This window comes from Rhodamnia argentea, chromosome 2 (genome assembly GCF_020921035.1).
Source record: "Rhodamnia argentea isolate NSW1041297 chromosome 2, ASM2092103v1, whole genome shotgun sequence".
Classification (NCBI taxonomy): Eukaryota; Viridiplantae; Streptophyta; class Magnoliopsida; order Myrtales; family Myrtaceae; genus Rhodamnia; species Rhodamnia argentea.
In genome coordinates this window covers 7,167,534-7,188,495 of record NC_063151.1, presented here as the reverse complement: position 1 = coordinate 7,188,495, position 20,962 = coordinate 7,167,534, and the positions used below count along the sequence as shown (strand labels likewise).

Genomic DNA, 20,962 nt, shown 5'->3' with positions numbered 1-20,962 from the left:
CATGGCGTGCATGGATATGTAGGAAGTGGGAGAGGGGACAAAGACTATTCTGCTTTTGTCCATCGACGAGAGCGACGGCCGAACATGAGGGACGACCCCAAGTCTTTTTTTTTAACTTCAGCTGTAACAATTCTTTACCGGTTCTTTCGAAATATCCAGGGAGGGTATGGCCGCGAAGACCCGATTATGTGGAGGCTAATGAAAACACCCTGCAAGCCTTACGAACCTCGATTAAGTCCAATTCTTTGGCTCCTTGATCCAAAGCAGTTTGCACTCGTCTGTCGATATCATAGATTCCATGCACAAAGTTGTCTTATCGAAATGGTTGGAGAAAAACAAACACATGTATGTGGAATTTGGAATCTATGGTCGATGAACAAAATAATAATATCTCGGGATCATTTTGAACAATAATTGAGTTGTACGGTCGTGGAGTTCCAAAACCATGGCACGTGGACTTTTATCCCCATTGTCAACATGAAATTTATCCCCAAAAAAATGTCTTAAACTTATTGTATTCGTTTCAATTCAGTCCTAAACATTTCAATCTGGCCAATTTAATCCTAATCCTTTTGACGACTTACCGATTCAGTCACAAACTATTCGATTCGGCCAACTTAATCTTAAGATCTTTTGACGATTTGTCAATTTAATCATTTCAGCAATCAAATTTGCCATAGCTTGCTAAACCTAATCTGATGTTTCGCACTTCTGCAATAAATTCTGGATATCAATGGTTGAAAGGTTTCCATTCCAGGCCACAGATATCAGCCGGATGTCTTAACATCCCATCCTTTGAGCAGGCCTTCGTCGAAGGAAATATCTCTACATTGTCGGGGTTTTCTCTGCTTTGGTCGGACGCTTTCCTCAACAAATGCGCCGTCAACATTTTTCTGTTTTCGACCAAAAAAAAAAAAAACCATTTTTCTGTTTGATCTCTCGTCGCAAAGAACCACAACGTGGACAAAACTCCCAATCTTTTCATTTCCTTTTATGTATCAAGTGCAGTCATTCGGACAAGAGTCGATTTTCTCATATCCAAGCCCCAACTCTTGCACCATCTTCTTTGCCGCCCAATGAGAGGGAAAATTACCCAAAAATAAAAAAAATAAAAAATACCAAACCTATTGCCTTCGTGGACGTAGACTGTCCTAAGTGGCGTGGCCGGCACTAACGTGCACTATTTTTAATAGTATTTTGAGATATGTTCATTAGAAATTCTAAAACTTATTACACTGCGATTGACTCCCACAACTTTCAAAAAGTACAAACCAATATAAGCGTGAGCAAGTCGGATCGATCGGACCGGAAATCGACCCTACCAGTGGTCTAGTTCCCGACTCCGGAGGTACAGGATAGGATCGGACCGGACCGCCCGTACCAAACCGGCTGTTTTTAATTTTTTTTTTTTTTTCATTTACGGGGTCTCATACGGTTGATATTCCGACCACATGTTTATTTTTGTAGTTCTACTACCATGACTCCACCCAACAAAGTCGAATGCTACGTGTTACTAGATTGTGCTCGAAAATTCTATCATCTCACGTTTTTTTTTTTTTTTGCAAAAGAATTTACAATTTTAGAGTCATTTCTTTGAAAATAATGGCCTTGATAATATTTGTTTGACTCCATTAGACTGCCTGGGAACTGGACTGAATTGGAGGTTTGGTCCCCGATTCCGAAAACGGGGAACCGGTACCACCAATCCGGTTCTCGGTTCTTGAAGGGAATCGGACTAGAGCGGAAACAGATCACGCCTAATCTAGTCCTTCCGTTAACTTCGTCCAATTCAACTAATAAAAAATGCTGACATGGTATTTTTTTTATTACTTTTTCTCTTCTATGTGACGTTGACATGATTGAAACAAGACAGATTAGTGCAAAACGATGTCGTTTTGATTGAAACTTGCTTTTTTTTTTTATATAAATATTAGTTAATTAAACAAAAAATAAATAAAATTAAAAAAGTGCAAAACAACGTCGTCGAAGGGCCGACAATGGTGGGGCGAGGGTCGGCCGAGGTCACGAGTCCACGGCCGGTGGCCGGCGACCCTAACCGATGACAGGCAAGGACCGCCATTGGTAGGGTGGGGGCCCCTGCCAACCATTTTGGTGATGGTGGGGGCGACGGCGGCGACGGCCAGCAAGGCCCTCACCAGTTTTGCTAGTTTGCGCTCTTTTCTTAATTTAGTTTATTATTAAGTCTAATTCAATTAATACTTATATAAAAAAAATCAAATTTCGACCAAAATAACTTTGTTTTCGACTTATCTTTCTTATTTCAGCCACATCATCACCACGTAAAAGAGAGAAAGTAAAAAAAAGTCACGTCAGTATTTTTCATTAGCCAAATTGAACGGAGTTAATAGAAGGACTTGTTACACCAATTTGACAAGTTTTATGACTTATTGCACTTTTTGAAAGTTTTAAAACTCAACTGCACTTTGAAAATAAGTTTTAGGATTTCTAATGAACATATCTATAATATTTTAATGATTTTTGAATTTATTTTTTTCTTCTCTTTTCTTTTCTTTTTTTTTCTTCCCATCTTCTTCTAGCCGGTTGTCGGGCCTTGGCGATGGCCGATGACCGTCTAGAGGTGAGGGCCAGTAAGGTCGAGCCTCGCCGATCTTCGAACATCGTTGAGGCCCGACGACCGACCGGAGGAAGAAGGAAAGAAACAAAAAGAAAAGTAAAGAAAAGAATAAGTTGCAGGTGTACCCATTTGGGGGTTTTGATGGTAAAAATACTAACAAAATTAGTTTGAGGTAAATTTATCATATGTATACTAGTTCAAGGTTTTTCATGATATTAACTCTAGAATATATCCATATTTACAGAGTTTGTTCAGGCGCTTACTTTTTTATCGGTACATGTATTTTTTTTTGTTCAAAGAAAATAGAACTTCAATGTTAACTTTATTTCTTTTCAAACTTAAAATTAGCTAAAAAATCAAGATTCCATATCTAAAATTGGCTAAGAAGGCACAGCTCCTCGAAAAGATTCAAGTCAATCTCAATCACCTCTCTCTCTCTCTTTTTTCCTTTTTGTTTAAGCTTTGAAATAAAGACAAGCAATTTCTGCTGAAGTCCTAATTATTTGAACTTGGAGGATCGTTAAAGAAGAAAAATCAACTCATTAAAAGTAGGATGTTATGGGTGTAGCCGCCCGACAAAGAAAAAAGGTTAGCTAACGTTATCGCCAGACCGCACTAACAACATTGCTTCTTTGAGATAACACGATGTTTCATCCTTTTTTTTTTTTAATTACTACAGGCACCGTGATTTCTAAACTCGACAAGGATTGATGGAGATTTTCCACGATGGGAAAGCAAGAGGACAATGTGAGTTCTCTATTCTTTTACAAATATCCCAATCCAATTTACACGTTTGTGATCTCGATAACTTCTAACTTCATTTTCATCACAAATGCACATGTCATCATCCGACGAGAGGAACACGGGATTAAAAGGCAATGTGGATGGATGAGGTCCGCCACTTATCTTGATGAAAAGCCATTTCTATGCTTTGCCAATTTGTGGCCATCAACTCCTTTCCAAAACTTGGCCCTTTCATGAGCCATGGAGAAAGTATCTCGTCTATCGAATCCATAGCATATGCTACCAATTTCATCTTAAACTAAAATTTGAGTTCATTGCTGTTCATAGTAATACACGATTATTAAACCGACGATAGTTGTTAAATCGACGAAAAAAAAAGAAGCCTACCCAAAAATCGCCATCCAAATAAATTTCACGAATGTTTGCATTTCTTTTCAATTCATAGTGATTGAAGAAATATAGATAGATGTTAAAAATTAATCATCTTACCTTACGGTGATTGGCCATGGCATTGTGCCAATAATATCACTGTCACGTACGAGACACCCCATCCAACGCCATGGGCCCCCCAAAGTGGATGAGATGGGCCCACTCATTGACTGCAGCCCAACTTGCAATCTCGGACCCACCCACGCTGCAAAGTTAAATCCCAAGAACCCTACTGTCGACGTATCACCTCCACAGCGGTGTTGAATTCAACTTGTTCCCAAGGTTTCGTGCTTTTGCATCTGCATATGGACACGAACCGTTCGTACTAAATTCTCGACACGGAGTGAGAAGAAAAGAGAAGTAAGGAATTGCTTGACGTTGAATTGTCGGATTCCATTTATTCACTTGATGAGAAAGTCAAGAATAACTCCCAGAGGAGACGGTCCAAGGGAATGTACGGACATTTATTGGATTCTCCTAAACATAATAGTTTGTACCGTCCACAGAATGTGAATGGATAAAAGATATTTCCTCCGTCCCTTTGCATATCTCACCATCCGAACGACGAAAAGGTGCCGTGATAGATTCCCACCCTCGCACTGCAACCATCCACGTCGTTATTGTGCGAAGAGGAGAAGTCGCAACATCGTCTCTGTTTCGAATGATAATATCGAAATGAACAGCAAGAACACAACCACCAAAGCACAAGCCATTGTCTTTAGGCTTTCCCCAATAATTAGTTCACAGTACACAATTACAGCAATGCATGACAATCGTTGTTTTCTTTATATCATCTATACCTTCAATTTCAAATGTGAGCGGGATTTCGAAGTGAAATTAAAGAGCTTCACTGCTGGGATTACCATATAACGCCTAGTTCTTTCAAGAAGTAATTTACTTAGAACACAACAAGCCATTTCTTATTCTCTCTTCCGCGATGTCGGTATCCGAAGTATTGGATAGAGATCATTAGCGAGACAGACAGAGCGGTTCCAAATCCATGGCCCATGAGTGGACGTACTCTTGGTGGTATTCTCACCAACCGGCTGATCTTCGTCACCTTTAAAATACTTCCTCATGGCCTCAATTTTCCCCTCAGTCAGGAGAGCGCCCTCAGAGTCCAGCACTGGAACGACAACCTTGCCCCCAAGCATGCTAACCACGAGATGACATCGCCGGCCCGAGTCTTGGAGTTGTATTAGTACACATCAGAGCTACCTTTATCAATGCCGGGACCTCCTCTTTGTCGAAGTGAGAACCGAGTCTCCGATCAACTAGATCGATCAAATTTCCTCTCTCCTTCAAAAATCGCACCTAGAAACAGAAATGAAAAGTGAAGATGTTTCCCTTTCAAGCTTCGGTATTGATCCATTTGCAAAATATGCTCAAATTACTAAAACAGACTAATCCATGATTGCCCCCACCCCGGGCCGCACATCTTGAGCATGAACACCATGGATCGGCTATTGCAAGGACTACTTTCTCCTTTCAAATTCGGTGCAGACCAAAACATAAAAAGAAGATTTGGATGTAATTTGAAATGACGAATCGCACTTAATGACATGACAACTCGTTAAACGGGTTTCAATAGCTAATAACTGTAACGCTCCTTCTCGATCATTGAAAGTGCATATGAGTGGTTATATACTATGCTCATGCTTCCTTAATCCATCTTTCCACCGGCACAAGCAGAGATTTAAATGTGGATATGATCACAATCGAAAATTTTGAATGCTAGAGTGGGTTACCCAATCGAGCAGATTAAAGCATTCCTCCTTGTTTTGGGAACTAGTGTTGCTCCGGCCGCTAACAACTTCTAAGGCGACAACGCCAAAACTATAGATGTCGGCTTTGTCGGTGAGGTAGCCACGCATTGCGTACTCCGGTGCCATATATCCACTGCACAACAAGAAAAGAGCTTGTGTTTGCAACAAGGTAACCGTCTTAAATAGCACATACTTAATATTCCCCAATTATGTGACACTACAGTCTCAAGAGTAGAAGAAAAAACAAGGGCATCTTAAAATTTTCTTCATTAGAATTTACTGAGAATATTTCAAAAGAAGAAGAAGACCATTGTTGTTCTATATAACTATCACAGTACATATATGGCTTTATTACTTGGAAAACCGGCATTCGACCGAAAAAGGAGTTGGAAACAGGCTGAGCCAAGGTCTCTGGATACATGACCGAAAAAAGAGTTGACAAGCTTTTTGTGCGAGTGAACACATTAGGAAGGGCGCACCGAATTACCATTCGAATGTTTATCTTGAATTGTTCCTAATGTGGCAAATGAAGCATGTAAGGTATTATTAATCTTTTGAGTACAATCTCGCATAGGAGGATATGACCTTTCCAGGAATTGTATTAGATTATCTAATATTTGTTGAGATAGCGGAAATGAGTTAATCTTGTTGAACTAATGTTAGAGTTAGTGGAATGAACTTGCAGTTTTATCTGTTCCCTAATTAATCACTTTCTTTTAATAAACAAGTTGACTTTTCACACGTGCTAAGCAATCGTCCGAAACATGTGAACATGCTTATTTATGTTTTCCCGTGCGTATACAACGAAAACACGGGCGAATTAGCTCTATCGCATATAATACTAAGTTATATTCATATTAACAATTACATGTCAATATCAGAGTATCATTACTTAATGATAAGAGTATGTGACATAATTAACATTATTTTTCTAATTAATGTGAAGAGTGGTTGGACAGGCATAGAGCTTAGTGGTTAAGACACCTTTGTTGAGCACCATGCTTTGGGATGATGTGAATCAACCACAAAGCTCCATTCAACTCACTTATATTAAATCGGACAAATCGTTTCTATTCCATGCTTTTATCTTGTCGCTGACTCCTTATTAGGTTAACAGGAACATAAACCAAGAAACTTACTAAGTTCCAGCAATCTTGGTGCTAATATGTGTGTTGTTCTCCTCATCAAGCTTTGCCAAACCAAAATCTGATATTTTAGGGTTGAGATCCTTGTCCAGTAGAACATTAGTAGCTTTGATGTCTCTATGCACAATCTTCAGCCTTGATTCCTCATGGAGATATGCCAAGCCCCTGGCAATACCCACGCATATCTTGTGCCTTGTCTGCCAGTCCAACTTTAACTGAAATTCTTCAGGACCTTTGTATCAATAGACATCAAATCTACGTTATTCCCATGTCATTAGCTGAAGTCAGTGAAGAAGGGTGTGATATGAAATTACCAAATAAAGCACGAGCAAGACTGTTATTTTCCATGTACTCGTAAACCAGCAAAAGTTGATTCCCTTCAATGCAGCATCCATAGAGTTTCACAAGATGCGGATGTTGAAGAGCAGAAACCATCCCAATCTCCGTTACAAACTCACGATTTCCTTGCTTGGATTTGGCTGAAAGCTGCTTCACTGCTATAGCGGTGCCATCTGACAGAAGACCCTGCAATTGAACTTCGGAATCAGTTCAATGCTGTGAAGACTCAGTCATATTGAATGCTGCTTTCTGCATATCTTTTCTGTTTGTAATTGGTGATTTTCCTATAGGGTTAATACCATGGAAAACCCCAAACTGGTACACTTGTGACAAATTTACCCCAAATTATTTTTTTGACCATAAAAAACCCTAAACTGGTACACCTGTGACAAATTTACCCTAAACTAGTACACATGTGACAAATTTACCCTCCATTAATTTTCATTAAATTTAACTATCAAATTGTTGATTTAGTGACATGTGATAGTTGACGGGTATACCAATATGGGGTTTTAACCCTCTATTTGTTACAGGTTTATCAATTTGAGATAGGCGATCTTCAGATCCGACGAGTACGGTCTCGTGGAAGGCAAAAGCATTAGAGACGAGGTCTTCGAGCCATCGCATTTCTTTGTAAGATCGAAGACTTTGCTTTCCGTATCATTGTTACCAGGTTATCCCCATGGTCTCCATGGTCGGGATCTTCGCCATTGGCCGCCCCTAAGGCTTACCTATTTATGTCAAATCGTGAACCTCCTTCCTTCAATAGTCTCTTCTTGTACGATGACACCATCCATAGCGCATGGATGGGTGGAGCACCAAGGGTTGTGTCCTCCCATACCGTAGCGGACAAAAAGCCAAAACAAAGTGACGATTTAACTGGGGGTGAATTTGTCACATGTGTATCAGCTTAGGGTATTTCGTGGTCAAAATAATTAGTTTAGGGTAAATTTGTCACAAATATACCGATTTAGGGTTTTTGGTGGTAAAAAAAATAGTTTGGGGTAAATTTGTCACATATGTACCAGTTTGAGGTTTTTCGTGGTCAAAAAAATAGTTTGGGGTAAATTTGTCATAGGTGTACCGGTTTAGGGTTTTTCATGGTATTAACCCTTTCCTATATACCTTGTATACTGGACCAAAACCGCCTTCTCCAATCTTATTGGCAGCATCAAAATTGTTTGTCGCAGCTTTAATCTGCCGCAAGGTAAATGAACCAATTTGCAACGCTAGACCCTTCAAATCTGCACCACGTTTTGGAACTTCTCAGAATTTGGAGGAGTCAACAGCCAACGTAATCTACTATCTAACAAAGGCATAGCAATTCCTTCGCAATGTTCCAGAAAACATTATTATGACTATTTGGTCTAAGCAAGTTTGGGACAGAATATCTTAGCATCTTGAAATTTATTTTCCAGGAAACTCTGGCATTGGCTGGCAGTATGTTCTTTGAAAAAAAAAATGGAGAATGCCTTCAGGGTATTTACTATTAAGGGAGAAGAAAAATCATAGAAAAAGCAACTACCTTGTGCCATTTCATCTTCACGTCGAAGACATCCTCTCCACCAAAGGATAACCAGGATAAGAAAAACTACAAAAACTATAGCAGCCACAATCCCGACCACTGTCCCAGCAGCTATGCTATGTGGGGGTTTATAGTCTGCAGTGAAACAATCAGATCAATGAGCACAGGAACATATCTTCTTTTGGAACCATGTAATACAAATTACAAAGGCAAAAGACAGAAAAAAAAAATCTACCCTTCACTCTCAAGGCTGTACTACAGTGTACAGGTGCAATGGACGTTAATCCAAAGCAGAAATGTGAACGAGGCTATTGTTTCACAGTCGGAATAGAAGGATTAAAGATACACAGATAAAACAATGCTCAGATAGAAAGAAGACAGAGCAAGCCAGAGCCAATTTTCGCCTCTTAAGAGAAAAATAATACATCCTAGTCAGCTACTGTAGAAATTTATCTGATCAACTGTAACAGATGCCAATGGCCTGAATCCAACAGTGGACATTTGCAACCAAACCAAGTGACTGAATAGCCTACTGATGACTTCTGGTGCAAGACAAAAGATGAGAAATTTTATTCATATGAAAACAAGGAACTTTCTTAACAGAGAAGCACCAAGTGAAACATGGAAGTGTCTGTCTGATACCAGGATTGACGACGGAGATAGCAGATATAAGAGGACCATAGACTCCTCCGTTAGGTATAGCATTGGTTCCTTTCCCAGCCCAATAAAAGCGTATCTCCAGAGTGCCTTTGGTCACTGTGGCATTAAAATTTTTTATGACTGGCTTTCCAACTCCACCCGCTTCAATCGCAATGTTGAAATCTTTCCACACCAATTTTCCCTGAAATAATGTTGAATCTGATTCAAGTCGATTGTCTCCGCACTGAATAAGTTGAAACTTTCAGTCTCAACACAACATACAAATTCTGATCAGATCATGATTTGCAAAAAACGAGATGGACCATAACATATCGAACGCTTTATATGCTTTACATATTTGAATCAGCACTACATAATGCCCATCGTTTACCTGTATATAAATATTAAAAGCTCGCCTTCCAAGGCTGCGATAACTTTCGTTGCCTGTGAACGTTATCTCCGCAAAATGAAGGCTCACATTGTAGGTCCCGTTGATCAGACAATAACCATAATAAGTTAGAGAGATAGGAGAAAGCCGTGCGTTCATGTAAAGTTGGGCATTGTCTGTGGACAGTACGGATACATTCTCAGCTATATATGTATCTGAATCTTGGTTGTCATCAAGGAAGTGACCAGTGCTACTGTAGGCCCAGTAATCTCCACTCTGGTAGAAACTTGAAGCTGTAGCGGACTCTTTATCTTTGCTGTAAGTGATGTCCCCTACTGTTACATCACTCCCACCGCAATTTATGAAGAGGTTATACCGACCTGGATGTAGTAAAGAAATGGCCACAAAGAAAAAAACCAAGTTTTCCTCTTTTTCTTAATATGGACCTAATAAACTTGCATTTTCTTATTCGAAAAGCACATAGAAACTCCCAAGTTTAGGAGCAAGACATTATTTCATGGAGGCGGCTTTTGAAATATCTAGAGTAACTATGCATTAACCATCAAATATTGACACAATAGCCCAGAGGAGAGTTGATAAGGAGATAGATTTGATGAGAAAATACACAGAGAATATGATGCATTGTCAGGATCTGATGATCAGGAAAGGATATACAGCATTTCAACTTACTTTCTGGGCAACGCTCACTTTTCAAACATGAGACAAGTCCACTTGCGGCAGGATATGAGGTTCTGAGCAAGTCAATAAAAGATATGATCATTCTGAATGAAGTTCAATGCTACGTATACAAACAATTAAAATGCAAGTCTCTTGGTTAAAAATTTAATAGCAAACATACGCATTGTCAACCGCCAAGCTTGCGAACAAGTTGCTGCAGAGAAAAGTAAAAATCAACATTCAGTAGAGAAATGGAAATCTTGCATGCATGCAGGATTATAAGTTACTCATAAACGCAGATTTCAGGGGAGCCCTGGACTTAAACTGAAGGAAGTAGTACATACACATCTCGTACTTGACAGTCTGTGCTTCCACCAATGAAGTTGTTGTATGATAGGTCACTAGACAGACAAACAGTCAACCATTCCGAAATATCATCAATTCAAAAAATACACTGAAAGTCATTCCATCAAATGCTTATTATGTACACAAAGGGAGACCAGCTGAAAAATATGACAGGTAAGGCAAGTTGAAAGGTGAAAACATCACAAGGTGATGACAGTGATATTTTATCTTTCTTCCAGATATCTTATCTTAATTAATTAAAAGGAGAAAGACTAATTGGAGTCAATTGAGACTTAGAACTAGTTGAAGTGCATAAATACATTTTAAACCGGTAACAATATAGCAGACATGATATATAGTGCAACGAGGCGAAATTAGAACCGCGATTCCAATGGCTGCTAAGTCAAATTATCTTATTAGAAATTATCCAAACCACCATTTAAATGCTTAAAACTACCTCATAAAAGCTTCATTCTTGCACCCATAAGATATTATCAACTTTCCCCTTGGTACACACTCATTTTGGTTGTAGAGCTTCTCAAGTACACAAACCCATAAAAATTGTCATCAGCAAGAAATAGCCCAAGCAACTAATCATATTCTGTGAGAGATGCAATAGACAAACTTTCAAAGAGAAAGTATAGGAAGTAAAAATTTTCCGAAGTGTCATTTTTATTATGCCAAGAGGTTAAAGAAAGATCCAGAGATGGGAAGGCTTTTTGTATAGTGGAAAGTGGGGCTAACTTGTCACTTCCAAGACTATCCGCTTTATACTTTTCATGCGTACCATACGATTCAGTCTCCTGTCTTACATAAAACTTTCCAATTAACAAACAAGAAGAAAGGTACTCTGATGTTTGCATTTAACTCCGTAGACCACAAACCATAAGGATGCAAGATGGAAATGCAAAATTGCTTACTACAGTGAAAGATTAGCCAGATAGAGCTAGAAGTAAATTCGTGATTAAACAAGACATTTTCTTCAGGCAGCAAAGCTTACACAGACTCTGCTTTCCCCAGGATCCAATAAGGGACTGCTCCAGTCAATTGATTTCCAGTCAGGTAGCTAAACAAGATTATTTGATTGAGTCAGTTCCTCAAGAACTCTATGCACTCAAACGGAAAGATTTTAGAGTTATACCTCAAAAGCGCATTAAAATTATTACAGGTCTAGAAAAAAAAATAGGTAAACTCATGATCCCAATATAGAGGAGAGCTTTCAGCTGGAGATGAAAGACAAAGGAAATCAATGACAAAAGAAAAACTTGATCCTTGCAGAAATTGGAGTGCACGGGGAAAATTTACAACAACACTAGTACACAAAGCTGAACATGGTGAAGGATACTATCATACTAGCTTATTAACTATTTCCTCGCAATAATGTTCTTGTCCTTCCAAGACATAATCTGGGAAGATGTACCAATGTCAAACAGTCAATTGTGGGCAGAAAGATGAAAAGATATTGCCGTTATTAAACAGTCCAAGAAGCTTAGGACTACAGTTTCTCATCATTTTCAAGACTACGGACAAGACACCAAGGTCCTATCTGCAGACCTCCTAAATAGCATGTAAGAACTGCACTCGCCAAACAATCTAGGGCCATTGTTTTGGAAAGAACCAAATAGAGAGCCTAAGGACCTTTGCTATGTTTAATCTTACATGCTTTAAGTCCATAGACATTCAACTGTCAAAATATTTAAGTAACACTGATCCGTACAACTCTTCCAGCGTAAACAAGTAACTCTATTGAAACTTGTGAATTATGCTCTTTAAGCAACAGAATATCATCGATCTATGTCTGCGCCAAGACTAGAGTCCCACCAAAATAATTAGTTGACTGTAATCATAAATTCATAACCAAAATCATTGTAAAATTTGGATAGTGAAATAATAAGCATTCAAGCCACGAGGACTTTAAAGGTAATAAGCTGGACATGTTATCGCGGTCTAAGTTCTGTTGATAGCTCAACTACTTTACAGTAAAAGTTGCCTATAGCTTTGCCACTGGAACAACTCGAGATCTTAGATTCCTATACAATTATATGAAAAAGAAGCCCAGGTCCAGCATCAAAGTACTTACATATGACCCACTCTTGACAGCTTGCTAAAGGAGTCAGGGATTTTGCCACTCAGTTTGTTGAAGCTGAGGTCCCTGCAAAACAATGGAATGGAAAGGTGACAAATATAATGAGAAGATAATTTTAACTGACTCTCACTGAACACTCTTTGAGTATTACTTTAGAGATTTGTACAAACACAGGCTACATCAATGAACCTATAGGTCCAATTCAGATGTTTAGACATACAGGTCAACTGCCCGGTGCCTATGCTTTCTAGCAGACGTTTGTCCCCAGAGGCATTCATCGCATAAAATCCATGTTCACCGAGTTGGTCACAGGCCATAAATATACAAAATTCTGCCGTAAACCAAATTCATGACTTGGGCAATTTCAATTTACATAATTCAAAAATGCTACTCAGGAACTAAACTGAATGCATCCCTGGGAATGCAACATATTATAGTTCAAATTGGTAGATTCCATTTATCTAATAGGACCAAAACCAAAGGTAATCATAATTTATTGAACAGATCTACTTCATAACATTTTGTTAATGACTAAAGGGACAACGACTAAATACCAGGGTGCTTAGAAAGTAGAATATCAGCTTGAGTGAATTGAAAAACAAAAAAAGAACAAAAAAGTGAGGATTTCATAAAACAGGAAAGCATGATTCTGTAGCCAATAAAATTATCGTTGGAAAAATTACGACCTAGTCGAACCTAAAGAAAAGGAAATGGGGTACATGATAAGCCAGAGTAGAACCACATAAACTCGGTTATTTAAAATACAGAAAAACAAAGAATAAGCATTGATGGCAGATGCTAACAGAATGGCAAAAGGTTGCTGTTAAATGTAGCATTTTTAACATCTTACAGAGATGACCAGATGAATAAGAAGAATTGACTTGTATAGAGATGCCCTTGAAGCCGTGCTCTTTTTCGAACTAAGAACGTTATGGCTGACAAATATACGACAGTCAAGCATAAAACTCCAGTTAGATTTTGTGGGGCTGAGACTCGAGAGTGTACACCACTAGAAGGAAAGTTTCCAGATAATCGACCGATAGAAGCCCCCATTTTGCATTGATGCTCTAAAGAAGTTAAGACAACAACTCAAAGCAAAAGTAAATTAGACGAAATGGGCACCACAACCAAGGTAAGAATTCTTGGGGTTTCTATTCCTTGAAAAGTGAAAACAAAGAGAGAAAAGGTCCATGTACTTCTGCGCGGAACTGAATATTCTACAGCAGAGGCCACAATCACCAGAAACTTAAATGCCACATCACGATTCACAATTCAGCAATGTCAACAGAAAAGATCAAAACACCATTGAAGTCAGTAAGGGGCCTTCAAGCCATCTTATATGGGTTCTTTAACGGCAACCAAAAGTCAACCATAAACTAGTAGAAATTTCACTAATTAAGGGTGAAATTATCTATTCTGCTTGGAATAGGAAAAGGGGAGAGCCGTTCTACTCACAATGTTTTTAGGTTCGTCATTCCTGCTAGATAATCAGGTAGCTCTCCTGTGAGATTGCAGCTCCTCAGCACCCTACAAGGAAAAAACGCTGATATTGTCACATTGCTAAGACGATTTGGCTCTTTTGCATTAAGTGAGCTATCTGTGAAGGAGCAGCCCTCTCACAATGTATTAATATTTGTACAGTTAAGCTGTGGAACTTGGGACTTGGGTCCATCAAGGTCACTTATTCTCCTGCATTTCAAAACCAAATAGGGAACTTTATTAGATTGATACCATTTTAAAGAAAGGAGAGATCAGATCGAAATGCCAAACTGCCACACTGACAAGTCAGACAAATTCTTCAAAAGTGCGATTCCGGAGGGAATTGGCCCTTGCAATCCACTTCCTTGAATAAGCCTGATGATACAATTCATAGATTGAACTATCATGGGGACATATTTAAACAGACCGACTTAAAAGGTGAAGAAGCATTAAGCCTTACAGTGTATCGAGATTTGTCAAGTACTGAATAAAATCAGGTATCTTTCCCGAGAACTGATTATTACTGAGTCGCCTACAGTGCATCGAACAACAAGATTTATATGAAGAAGAAAGAACAGAAGTACATAAATATTAGCAGAGGATGTGGAAATTGGAAACTAACAGCTCCTGCAATGTCGTCAAATTAGCAAATGTATGAGGCAGCTCCCCGGAGAAATTATTTGAAGTGAGGTGCCTGCAACAAGAAAACCCCGCGATATCACATTGGCCAATTTCAATCACCCAATGTGATAGAATTTCCCCTCCAGATACAAAATCACCAGCGAATAGTAACTCGACGAACAATGCAGAAATTTGCTTGGAGGGACTCACAGTACAAGTAACTGGGACAAGTTCCCCAGGTCTGGAGGAAGAGTTCCATTAAGCTGATTGGTCCCGACAACTCTGAGCAGAAGAGAGTTAAAATCTCCAACATCAGTCAGATTTAACACAGCCAAGCGGCCAAACGCGGGTGGCGGGATAAGGGATCACTCACAATTTCGAAAGCGTGGATATGTTTGCCAGCTCCTTGGGGATTGGACCCGTCAATCGGTTTCCAAATACAGAACTGCATCAACATCGTCGCGTTTCTCCAATCAACAGACGATATACTCGAGAGAGAGAGAGAGAGAGAGAGAGAGAAAAAAGACATACATGTTGCACAAGTTCGTAGAGCCCCATTCTTTAGGAATCGTGCCGTTCAGGTAGTTGCGGGTAACGTCACTGTTTACAGAGAGAGATGATGATGATGATGCTTGCGAAGAAGAAGAAGAAGAAGAAGAAGAAGAAGAGGAAGAAGAGGATCGATGATAATGGAGAAAGGGAGCGGAAAGAGAGGCTTACAAGTTTTGGAGGTGAGGCAATCTGAACAGTCGAGGCGGAAGAGTGCCGGGAAGGGACTGATTTTTGAGAACTCTGGTTTTTCACATAATGAAAAGGGGGCCTTACTCTATCTACTTAGAGCTGTGCATGTTAAAAAATAGCTATCCCAATCTACACCATGTTCTATACGATTAGGCGCATAATTACAACGAAATTGATAACATAATTTGAGAAAGAAAAATCGAGACACGAGATTTTATTATAATTAATATTCTGCTATCATTAGCATCTCTCATGTCTTTATTACGCCACTCAATTACAAGCGAAAATGATAATATATAGCCGTAATTACTTATGAGTCAGTGCTTCCTTGTCGAAAGGCCTAATGCCCAAAAAAAAAAAAAAAGAATCCCAACTTAAACCCATGTCCTCATTATATCCAAAAATGTTTCCGTCTCATAAAAACCTCCAACTTTTACTTTCGTCCCAATTCTACCGTGCGATACCAAAAAAATCATAACTTTAGCATCTGTCTCAATTATATCCCAAAAAAATTATCTTGTAAAGAACTCTCAACTTTTGCTTTTGTCTCAATTTTACCACTATCAACCTTCCGTCGGTGATCACCGTTAGTTAATCATACGTGGCTCGAATTTCCTCGACGAACTTACCAATGAATTTTTGAAATTTGAAAATAGCAGGTTTTAGAAACATTAAAATTTAAGATCGTTCATCCAAATAAATAGATCTCAACATCTTGTTGTTTTTTGGGTTATTGAGTGCTAGGGAATCTTCGAAATGCGTGTGGCTCTGTATCTCCCGATAATGTGTAGGTGAAACAAATAATAGAAGAGAATTTGCGTGATTTTTTCATGTCAGCTTTCGGAGGACCTCTTTGATTCCTCCATTCCCAGATTCCCAGATCGCTCACCACCGTCACTCTCCTCTTTTCCCTTTATCCCGGCTTCACCTTCTCACTACTTTCCCAAGACCGATCACCATCCATCTTCTTTGTCGACCAGTGAAACACACACACAGGGTGAGAACGGACACAGAAAGCAGGGGCAAAAAATGGTGTGAGAAAGAGATACAAAGATTGAGAGGGAGAGTCCGTTTCAGGCGGAGCTACCGATAGAAAGTTGTGAAATGTCCGGGTTTCTCTTCTTCTTCGCCTCGACGGTCGCGGATTTGGTGAGGGCTGCCCTTTATCAAAAATTGGAAATGAAAAAACGAAAAAAAAAAAGAAAAGAAAAGAAAATGACGAAAATGCCCCTTATCAGGCCTTTTTTTGAAACAAAGAGGACACTTCATATCCTTATTTGAAAAAATGAGAGCATTCCAGACACTTATTTGAATTTTTTTTTCTTTTTTTGGGTATTGAGCCATTGTCCATGGGGAATATGAATCAAATGATAAACTCTTTCGAGAATTGTCTTAAAAGAGGAATGTTTTGTTCTAAGCAAATGAGCATATAGCTAAAGGTTTTGCTAGCACAACATTTTTAGGATGATTATGAGAGTAACAACATAATGTGAGCCATAAATTTTTGAAGGAGTGGACTCTACAAAAACTGATTCCAAATGATAGAATCCTTCGAGAACCGCCTCATTGTTCTAAGGAAATGAGTATATAGCAAAGAGTTTTACTAGAATAGGTGACTGTGAGAATAACAGCATAGTATGGGCTATAAATTCTTGAAAGGATGGATCCTACAAGAATTTTTAGTTATTTGTTATTTTGTGGCGCAAAACATGCAATTAATCTTTGAGTGAATTATGGATGATCACATAATCATTCTTCTATAGCTAATGCGAAGAGCACGGATCCCTCAAAAGCACAACCCTACCGTACCTAATAAGAAGAGAATAATAGCATTGGAATTCTCAAATTACCCCTACAATGATAATATGATAAATGGTTTATGCACTATCAATATATCTAGACCCGACCCGAATATTTGGGATAGATTTGGGTAGAGACCCGGCCCTACCCGGTCCATTGACACCCCGAGATCCGGCCCGACCAGGCCCATTAACACCCCTATCGGTTAGGTGTTTATCGCATGTAAAGAGATAAAAAAGACAGGCACACAATCGCTTGATTGATTTATCAAGGTCTGGCTAGGAATCTATGGTAGTAAAATTTCATGAGATTGAGAGAGAGAGAGAGAAACATGCTGATGACGTGGGGAACGGTGTTATTGTCGGCGTCGGTGAACCCGCAGGTGACGGCGTCAGTTGTATTAATGTGTTTGTTCTCGCCCCATCCACCCTCTACGCCGCATGGATCTGCACTGAAATCCCAGTCCGACTTCCCTAAAGTCTCTCCTATTTCTATCAACGCGGCCACTGCAACAAATAGAGATCTAACAAGTCAGAAGCGGCAGCAACATGTCTCATGCAAAACAGGGAAGAGGAAAAGGAACAGTACGATGAAAGCAATACAAGGTTGGTGGGGTTTTCTTTTAATTTTTCGCTCACCTTCGTCGGGGGGCAGAAGAGTGGCGGCAGCAGCTGAGCTGACGGCGCAGAGAAGGACGACGAGCCCGGAGAAGAGAGACCGAGCCGAGAAGAGATTCGCCATCGTCTCAGTCTCGGAGCTCAATTCAGAAGAATGTGTGTTTCAACTTCATGGCGTGCATGCATATATAGAAAGTGGGAGAGGGGACAAAGACTTCCGCTCTTGTCCGTCCACGAGAGCGACGGCCGAACGTGAGAGACGACCCCAAGTCATTTTTTTTTAACCTTCAGCTGTAACAATTCTTTACCTGTTCTTTCGAAATATCCAGGGAGGGTATGGCTGCGAAGACCCGATTATGTGGAGGCCAATGAAAACACCCCGCAAGCCTTACGAACCCCGATTAAGTCCAATTCTTTGGCTCCCTGATCCAAAGCAGTTTGCACGCGTCCGTCGATATCATAGATTCCATGCACAAAGTTGTCTTATCGAAATGGTTGGAGAAAAACAAAACACATGTACGTGGAATTTGGAATCTATAATAGATGAACAAAATAATAATATCTCGGGGTCTTTTTGGACAATAATTGAGGTGTACGGTCGTGGAGTCCCGAAACCATGGCACTTGAAACATAGTTCAGACTTATCTCAAAAACATAGTTCAGACATATTCGACGGAACGAAAAAAAAAAAAACGAAGTTTAGACAGACCAAATAATAACGGTACGACGGACGATGCCATGCACAAGACTTAATCAAAGTGTCATCTTCTAGGCGCATGTCTGATCAGATTAATGTCGAGTCAACCAACGCAATTATATTCGACGCCCAAGTTGAGGAGTGCTTTGAAAATTCCAAGTTTAAACTTTAAGGCGATGAAGTCCTTGTTATTGACAACAAGAAGTCTATGTAGATTGGGACGATTTTCGAGCATGTTTGGGATGTCCAACAATCGTCGTCGAGTAGGTGGGGACAATTCGTTAACTGTGCCGAGAAGTGTGGATGGGACATTGAAAAAACATTTATTGCAAACATTCAAACTTATATCCCCGTTGTCAACATGAAATTTACCCAAAAAAAAAAAAGTCTTAAACTTGTTGTATTTGTTCCAATTTAGCCCTAAACATTTCAATATGACCGATTTAGTCCTAAACCTTTTGACGACTTACCAATTCAATCACAAACTATTCGATTTGGCCAATTTAATCTTAAGATCTTTTGACGATTTGTCAATTTAATCATTTCAGCAATTAAATTTGCCATAGCTTGCTAAACCTAATATGATGTTTTGCACTTCTGCAATAAATTCTGGATATCAATGGTTGAAAGGTTTCCATTCCAGGCCACAGATATCAGCCGGATGTCTTAACGTCCCATCCTTTGTTGCGGGCCTTCATCGAAGGAAATATCTCTACATTGTCGGGGTTTTCTCTGTTTTGGTCGGACGCTTTCCTCAACAAATGCGCCGTCAACATTTTCTGTTTTCGACCAAAAAAAAAAAAAACAAACCATTTTTCTGTTTGATCTCTCGTCGCAAAGAACCACAACGAGGACAAAACTCCCAATCTTTGCAGTTCCTTTTATGTATCAAGTGCAGTCATTCGGGCAAGAGTCGATTTTCTCATATCCAAGCCCCAACTCTTGCACCATCTTCTTTGCCGCCCAATGAGAGGGAAAATTACCCAAAAATAAAAAAAATAAAAAATACCAAACCTATTGCCATCGTGGACGTAGACTGTCCTAGGTGGCGTGGCCGGCACTAACGTGCACTATTTTTAATAGTATTTTGGGATATGTTTATTAGAAATTCTAAAACTTATTACAATGCAATTGACTCCCAAAACTTTCAAAAAGTGCAAACCAATATAGGCGTGAGCAAGTCGGACCGATCGGACCGGAAACCGCCCCTACCGGTGGTCCAGTTCTCGGCTCTAGAGGTACGGGATAGGGTCGGACCGGACCGCCCGTACCAAACCAGCCATTTTTAATTTTTTTTTCATTTACGGGGTCTCATACGGTTGATATTCCAACCACATGTTTATTTTGCAGCTTCTACTGCCATGACTCCACCCAACAAAGTCGAATGCTACGTGTTACTAGATTGTGCTCGAAAATTCTATCATCTCACTTTTTTTTTTTTTGCAAAAGAATCTACAATTTTAGAGTCATTTCTTCTAAAATAATGGCCTTGATAATATTTGCTTGACTCCATTGGACTACCCAGGAACCGGACTGAATTGGAGGTTTGGTCCCCGATTCCGGAAAATGAGAATCGGCACCACCGGTCCGGTTCTCGATTCTTGAGGGGAATCGGACCGAAGCGAGAATAGATCACGCCTAATCCAGTCTTTCCGTTAACTTCGTCTAATTCAACTAACAAAAAATGCTGACATGGCATTTTTTTTATTACTTTTTCTCTTCTACGTGACGTTGACATGATTGAAACAAGAAAGATAAGTGCAAAACAATGTCATTTTGATCGAAACTTGTTTTTTTATATAAATATTAGTTAATTAAACAAAAAATTTTAAATAAAATTAAAAAAGTGCAAAACAACGTTGTCAAAAGGGCTGACAATGGTGGGGCAAAGGTCGGCCGAGGTTACCGGTCCACAACTAGTGGTTGGCGACCCCGACCGATGACAAGTAAGGGCCGCCGTTGGTAGGGTGGGGGCCCTTGCCAACCCTTCCGGTGATGGTGGGGGGTGACGGCGGCGAGGGACAGCAGGGCCCTTACTAGTTTTGCTAGTTGGCCCTTTTTTCTAAATTTAGTTTATTATTAAGTCTAATTTAATTAATATTTACATAAAAAAATCAAATGTTGACCAAAACGACTTGGTTTTGAACTTATCTTTCTTATTTCAGCCACATCATTGCCACGTAAAAGAGAATAGTAAAAAAAATGTCACGTCAATATTTTGCATTAGCCAAATTGGACGGAGTTAATGGAGGAACTTGTTACACCAATTTGACAAGTTTTATGACTTGATTGTACTTTTTGAAAGTTTTGAGACTCAACCGCACTTT

General features: G+C 39.5%; 2 pseudogenes; both read right to left on the bottom strand.

Moving 5' to 3' along the window:
• The window catches only part of LOC115733887, a 117,993-nt pseudogene extending 99,819 nt beyond the window's left edge, over window positions 1–18,174 (bottom strand).
• On the bottom strand, window positions 4,690–15,142 carry LOC125313871 (annotated as a pseudogene).
• Window positions 18,175–20,962: the final 2,788 nt, after the last annotated feature.